General features: G+C 52.1%; 1 long non-coding RNA gene across 1 annotated transcript; it reads left to right on the forward strand.

The window, feature by feature from the left end:
• Positions 1-2,349: 2,349 nt before the first annotated feature.
• Positions 2,350-5,246, forward strand: LOC133044530 (uncharacterized). The gene is made up of 3 exons (XR_009689963.1): positions 2,350-2,446; positions 2,651-2,840; positions 5,175-5,246. It is a non-coding gene; the product is annotated as an uncharacterized LOC133044530 (long non-coding RNA).
• The last annotated feature ends 2,099 nt before the right edge of the window (positions 5,247-7,345 follow it).

Raw genomic sequence — 7,345 nt, forward strand, 5'->3', positions numbered from 1 at the left:
ACCCATTGGCCAGGCCTGTTCAACCCAGGTACCACTTATACTCGTTTCTGATTTGGGGCGATCCTTTGCCAGGATCCCTTCCGTCAGTGCTCCCCAGCCAGTCAGTCCCTCCCTCTCTCTTTTTTTTATGAATTTATTTATTTTAATTGTAGGCTAATTACTTTACAATATTGTAGTGGTTTTGCCATATATTGACATGAATCTGCCACGGGTGTACATGTATTCCCCATCCTGAACCCCCCTCCCACCTCCCTCCCCATCCCATCCCTCTGGGTCATCCCAGTGCACCAGCCCCGAGCACCCTGTCTCATGCATCGAGCCTGGACTCCCTCTCCTCTTTAAAGCGTTAGGTGGCCCTAAAGAGGCCCCAGAGCTCCGCAGGGTAGATGATTGGGACCTCAGCTCTGCAGCTTCACTCCTCAGGGACCCTGGCAGCCTTCAGCCTTGGGCGTTCTACTCTTGCAACTCCATATCCGCCCAGAAGGGGGCGGCATGGGCACGTGCATTCCCAGCCTGGGACCTGGGGGCGTTTTTTTTTCTTTTTTTTTCTTTCTTTCCCACTTTTGCTACTTTTCCTTCTTGTTGCAAACAGTCCCCGGTGACAGCACCCGACAAGGCTGCTCTTTAATCCCCTGCTGACATTCCTTCTCCCAGGTAAGGATGGTGAAAGGTCGGAACCTCTTTTGAATTCTGTTTTGGTGAGCAGCCTTTTCCACCTTGGATTTGAACCGAAAAGAAATCTACACGTTCAGACAGACGAAACAAGTATGAATGCTGACTATGCGCCAGACTCTTCTCTCCCTGACCGCACAGCAGCCCCGAGAGGTGGTCACTACTGTAAGCCCCTCTTCGGAGATGTGCAGGCTGCCCAGGCTTAGTGGGGCTGGGTGTCCTGGGAGACGTCCCAGTGGTTCCAGCTGGGTGTCCTATCCACTCCCTCTCAGCACTCACCAAGTGCCGAGGAGTTCATGCCCCCCCCCCCCCCCCCCCCAGAGCAGCCCCCAGCCAAGGTGGAGGGAGTGGAGGATGAATGCCCAGCTCTCTGTCTGCAGATGAGATGAGCAGTGGATGCTGGGTGCCCCCTCCCCAACTAGTTTTCAGGTGGGCTTGAGTGGGACCTCCCTGGTGGTGGTTGGCCTTGATGACACTGCCCCTGTCCCATCACATGGCCACTAGCAATGACGTTATTGGTGCTGTTTATTGAGCACTTACTGTATGCCAGGAGCTGTGTCAAGGGCTCTGCAGAGTTTGCCTTATTGGTTCCTTCAGCAGCTCCATTTTATGGATAAGGAAAGGTCCCAGGTCCCAGGGTCACAGGATTCAGGCCCAGGTGTGATGGCCTTAGCTAGCCACATGAACCAGAGAGTGAAGCAATGGCAGATGGAGGTTTTCCAGGTGTGAAGAATGAATGGATGCTCCCAGGACCGTCACTTTGGACGGCTCTAGGAAGCGTGATGTCTCGGGCATTGGGTGTGTCTGTGGGAAGCTGGGATGCGTCCCAGGCTCCGAGAGTCACACCTGGAGAGGGAGGATTCCACCCCTACTCTGTGCCAACTGCAGTGGAGGGATCTTTGTTCCTCTTTCTGCATTTTTTCTGCATTTATTCTGCATTTACTTTCTTTTTTTTCTTTCTTTTTTTACCATAGGTGAGTATGCATCGCTTCTCATAGTTTGAAAAGGAAACCATAAAAAATTAAGACTTTCAGATGAGAGCACATTTAGAGATATATTAACTGAGAAAATGTAGCTAAAATGAGCTCTTAGCAGGATGCTTGGTCAAAAGTGGTTTCTGGGATGAAGACAAGTGGATGGCTGAGGGGTTGGATCTGGTTGATCAGTGCCTGCCCGCTGTCCCCTCCAAAGGGCAGAGTGTTTGCCCCCCTCTGAAGAGTCACCCCCTCAAGGGCCCAGTAGTTACTGACATACTGTGCTGATCACATGTTATTAATCCTTTTACTTTCCACAGTAACCCCATAAGGTAGGTATTACTATTATTATTATTCCCATTTCTCAGCAAGATGGAGGCCCAAAGGAGTTAGGTAATTTGCCAAAGGTCACGCAGCACAAAGGAGTAGATCAGGATTCTAGCACCAGAATTTGGCCCCAGAGGCAGCTCCCGACCTCCAGGGGAAGGTGCCCCCTCTGGTTGTCTGACACCCCCCTTGGTTGGTGCTCCAGCATGGTCAGCTGGAGCCAACATTTCCAGAGTTGGTAAATTCCCTGTGGGCCAATCAGAGACTTTGAGGTCCTCAGAGAGAGCATGATATCCTCCGAAGCAAGAGTTCAGGGTCAGCAGACCTGGCTGTTTGAGATATTGCAGCTCTACCCCTGCCTCTGCAGCCTTGGACGGGGAAACTGGGGCACAGAGATGCCAAGCTCTTGCCTAGAGCCAGCCACCAAGGAGCAGGCCTCCTGCACCTGCTGGATGTGGACTCTGGGCCCGCAGGTGAGTGCTCCGTGGCCAGCCTCTGAGCAGTGGGAATGGGAGCTGGCCCGCGTGCTGGCCCGGGTGCTGGCACGGGTGCGGGCAGGGATGGCGTGCAAGCCCCCGTCTCTCTGGAGCACCCAGCTGAGCCCCACTTCCACCCCCTCCCTCTGCCCCAGTCCCTCTCTCCTGGCCAAACTCCCTGCATCACTGTGACCTTCTCAGGTGCCTCAAAGCCCTTGTCCCAGCTGGCCGGTTCTCCCTCTGGATCTGTGGCTGTTGGGGTGACATCTTCACAAGACCGTCATCCCCAAGGGGCTGGACACCCGGCCTGGCTCAGCGCAGCCCTGGCATGGAGCAGGTGCTCAGCCAAGTACGTGCTGATGAATGAAGAAAGGAAGAACAAATGAATGTGGTGAGCACTCGGCCTGGAGGTGTCACAGCGTGGCTGGAGGGTAGGGAGGCAGAGTCATCAGCTGCAGCCAGGATTTGGTTCCGTTTTCTCATAGAAGGAAAACAAAAGATGCGTGCTGATCATGGAAGGAGCCTTTGGATTTCTCTCCCCAGGAAAAGCAGCTGATCACTTATATTCAGCTGTCCTGGCCCATGTCTGGGAGAAGAACTTTCCTCCCCCTTGTGGGTGGGGGGCTGGCTGTGACGCCTTGGATGACTTCTGTCCCTCCCTCCCCCTGAAGCATGACGGAGGAGTTGGTGGTGGTTTAATCGCTAAGTCGTGTCTGAGTCTTGCGACCCCATGGGCTGTATCCGGCCAGGCTCCCGTGTCCACGCGATTCTCCTTGCAGGCAGATTTGTTACTGACTGAGCCACCAGGGAAGCCGGATGGGGGAATGGTGGGGGTCGCAATCCAGCCTCCCAGCCCTGGGGCCCGCACTTTGGACTGTGTGGCCCAGTGGCTGAGGCTCACAGACTGCCAGAATGGAGCTGGGCTTGTGACAGCTGCTCTCTGTTTCTGCGGCGAAGGGAGAAAGCAGCAGGGATCTGCACTTGCTGTGTTTTCATGAACAATTTCCTCCTCACGGTGTGGGGCCATCGCCTGGCCCAGGGGCCCCAGCATCTCCAGGTGAAGGCAAAGAGCCTGGTAGGGAAGCCCCCCTGTCTGACCCCAGGGGCTTCCTGGTCCCCAGGAGAGGGCACAAGCGTTTTTTGCTGCCGCCTCCAGAGGCTGTGGGTGGAGGGGAGGGCAGAAGTCAAGAGGGTGATGATCCTGGCAGGGGGGTGCCCTGGCTGGTGCCCTCCCGCCTGTGCTGGGCTCGACAAGCCAGACAGGTGGAGGAGGAGACAGAGGTGGAGAAAGACGACGGGGGGCAGGGGCCCCCAGATGGGTGGCAGTGGCGGCTGGGTTTTCTGTGGGTGTCTGGCTGGTGACCTTTCGGAGGAGTGGATTCAGAAGCGACTGCTGTTTGTCGAGGCCCGGTTCAGAGACATCCTCAGTGTTAAATGTCAGGCCCCCACTGTCGCCAGGAAGCAGGAGGTGCCTCTTCGTAGGAGGCAGACTGGCTGATACCAACAGGGTGAACGGACGCCCCCTGCTCTGCCAGCCCAGGGTTGGGGATTTGAGGTGCTCCGTGGGGATTGGAGCAGAGCGTGGGTTGTGAGCATCTGGAGAGTCTAGGAATCAGCAGGCTCCCCGCCCTGCTTTGAGGGAGCTGCCCACCTGGTGTGTGAGTGTGCGTGTGTGCGGGGCCTCCAAGGGGAACCTGATAATTGCCTCTCCCCCAACCTTGAGGGTACCCACCCTGCATGTCACCCCCCCATGCTAACAGGGCCTGGGCTGAAGTGGTAAGATCTCTTCACAGGGTCAGGCATGCTAGGCCTCGCTTGGGATTGACAGGGGGAATCTGAAAGGGGGGCCAGTCACTGGCCTTTCATAGCCTTTTGTGGGCTCCCTCCTAGGTGCCTGCAAGCCTGAGGCGGGGAGGTGGGGGGGCAGCAGCTTCTCCAAGGACTTAGTAACAGTCCTATGCATTTGGATTCTTTCCGAAGAAATTAGAGACGTGTTTGCCCTCTGTGAGACCACGTTTATTTTCCTAACTCTAAGCCCAGGAACAGTTTGGTCTGGGCTGGTAATGTCCCAGTCTGTCGCTTCATATCCCACATCTCAGGGTCTGCGAGGCTGGCTTTGGATCCTCCGCTCCCCGTGCTGGGCAGGGCTGAAATGATAAATTGCAGGCACTTAGCTCTTGATCTCCAGAGGGGACTCTGCCCTTCTTGGCCTTCTGGCTAAGATCCAGTGCAGAGAGGACCCTGAGGAGGGGATAAAGCACACTCCTGTTTGCACAAGAGAGAAGTTGTAATAAGCATTTTCCATCCACCTCCTGAGTGTTGATTTCCTTAAGTGGCATCTGAACAACACCCCAGGGCCTGGAGGGCTGGAGCCACAAACCTGCCTGTCTTGGGACTTGCCACCTGAAGCCAAGCCCCTGGCCAGGGTTTCAAAAGTTTGGCAGGAAATTAAATGTACCCAATGGATTTATGCATTTATTATTTACTTTTAAACTTTTTAATACTGAAGTCTATCGTAATACATGCTTCCCTGGTGGCTCAGATGGTAAAGAATCTGCCTGCAGTTTGGGAGACCTATGTTTGATCCCTGGGTTGGGAAGATCCCCTGGAGAAGGGAATGGATATCCACTCCAGTATTTTTGCCTGGAGAATCCCATGGACAGAGGAGTCTGATAGGAATGCGCATGCATCATAAGTGCTAAGCCCGATGTGTTTTCACCAACAGAACATGCCTGTGTCACTGGCACTCAGACTGAGACCTGGATTGTGACCACCCCCTCCCCGTTGCCTGTCCCAGCCCTGAAAAGATGCTATGCTGACTTCTTTCAGCATCCATCCGGTTTGTCTGTTTTTGCACTTTATATAAATGGAATCATACTGCACGTTCTCTTCTGTATCTGGCTTCTTTGGCCCAGCATCCTGCAGATTTATTTTTATCTCTGATCCCACCAGAACTGTTTTCCTGAGGCTGGGAAAGATCCCACTAAACAGGTCCATGGGGCGGAGACGGCCAACAGCGGCAGTGACCACATGGCCGCCATGGATGACTGAGATCTGACGTGGCAAACTGGTGGCTTGAGGGCCGGTTGTACTCAGCTTGCCCTCTGCCGTGGGAAATATCTGTCTCCGTGTTATATATGTCGGGTATATAAAAATATATATAAAAGAGTAATTTCACGCACGTCACCCAGAATTGACAACTTAACGTAACTTTCAGTCACTTAAGAAAAATTAAGCTGAATTCACATTACGCAAAAAGAACAATTTTAGAGAGCATAGCTCGGTGTTGTTTCATGTATCCACCATGTTGTACCATCATTGCCTCTGTCTAGTCCCAAAGCTTCTTTATTGCCCCAAAAGGAAACCCTGTACCCGTTAGCTGGCAGTCCTCAAGCCCCCTTCCTCCAGACCCTGGTAGCCACAGCTCTACTTTCAGTGTCTGTTTATTTGCCTAATCTGGACATTTTGTACAAATGGGATTGGCTCTTTTCTGTGTTTGGCTCTTTTCACTTGCATCATGTTTGTAAAGTTCTTCCATGTTGTAGTGTGTCTCAATAACGTCTTCCTTTTTATGTCACTTTTGCTCCAAGTCATTTTTTTCTGTATTCTTTGAAGGATAATTGCTTTACAATATTGTGTCGGTTTCTGCCATACACCAACATGACCAAGTCATTTTTTTTTTTTAAGCAGAGGAAACAGCTTTTATTGATGAGCTATTTCCAAAAACCAGACAAATGGTGTTATCTGCTGCTGTGTAACAAAGTACCCTCAAACTGAGTGGTTTAAAACACCATTTGTGACCTCCCAGCTTCTGGGGGTCAGGAGCCTGGGTACAGCCTATCTGGGTCCTCTGGGTCAGGGTCTCTCGCAGGCTGTGGCCATCACAAGGCTCCACAGGGAAGGATCGGGTCCAGGCTTGCTCATGGGATCGCTGGCAGGACTCAGCTCCTCGTGGGCCGTAGGCTTAAGGCCGTATGAGCTATTGGACTGTGGCTTCCCTCACTTTCTTGTCATGCGATCATCTCCACCAGGCATCTCATGACATGGTAGCCGGCCTCATCGGAGAGAGAGAGAGAGAGAGATTGAGAGAAACAGGAGGGAGAAGGAGAGGAAAACACGTCTGGGCTGGAGTCACAGCCTGTTGTAACCTCATCTGGGAAGTGGTGACAATATTTTATGTCCAAGACAGATGATTTACCAATTCCAAACTCCAAAACACTTCCAGGTCCAGAAATACTCATTTGACAGCAAAGTTCATTTGGTAGCAAAATCTGAACCAAGAATCCTTAGAGTCTTGATTCCTTTCGATCTGAGCATTCATACACTTTACAACAAAAATACAAATGGAGTTCATTTGGTGGGGCTGCCCTAGATCGTACCAGAAAGTGAAAGTGAGTTAGTCGCTCAGTCGTGTCTGACTCTTTGTGAACCCATGGACTATAGCCCACCAGGCTCCACAGTCCATGTTATTCTCCAGGCAAGAATACTGGAGTGGGCTGTCATTTCTTTCTCCAGGGGATCTTCCCAAACCAGGGATCAAACTTGGGTCTCCCACTTTGCAGATGGATTCTTTACTGTCTGAGCCATCAGGGAAGCCCCTGACCTTAGCAGAAGGGTTATGTAATACATAATATATGCATGATCTAAAATCTACAAAGCTCTAAATTCTCAGACACACCTTGTCCCATGCTGTGGATGAGCCCAGGGTCCACTGGGTGGGTACTCGAGTGTGTTTGAACACATAAGAGCAAGAGATGTGTTTTCCACTAGTTTTACTTCTTTTGATCATGTCATTTTCTTGAAACTCAAGCATCAGAGTTTCTAATTTGTCTTGGATGAGCTGTGCTTGTGACAGCATCCATTCTGAGTCCTCGGCCTGATTATGTTTTGCTTCAT

The sequence above is a fragment of the Dama dama genome, chromosome 23 (assembly GCF_033118175.1).
Source record: "Dama dama isolate Ldn47 chromosome 23, ASM3311817v1, whole genome shotgun sequence".
Taxonomy (NCBI): Eukaryota; Metazoa; Chordata; class Mammalia; order Artiodactyla; family Cervidae; genus Dama; species Dama dama.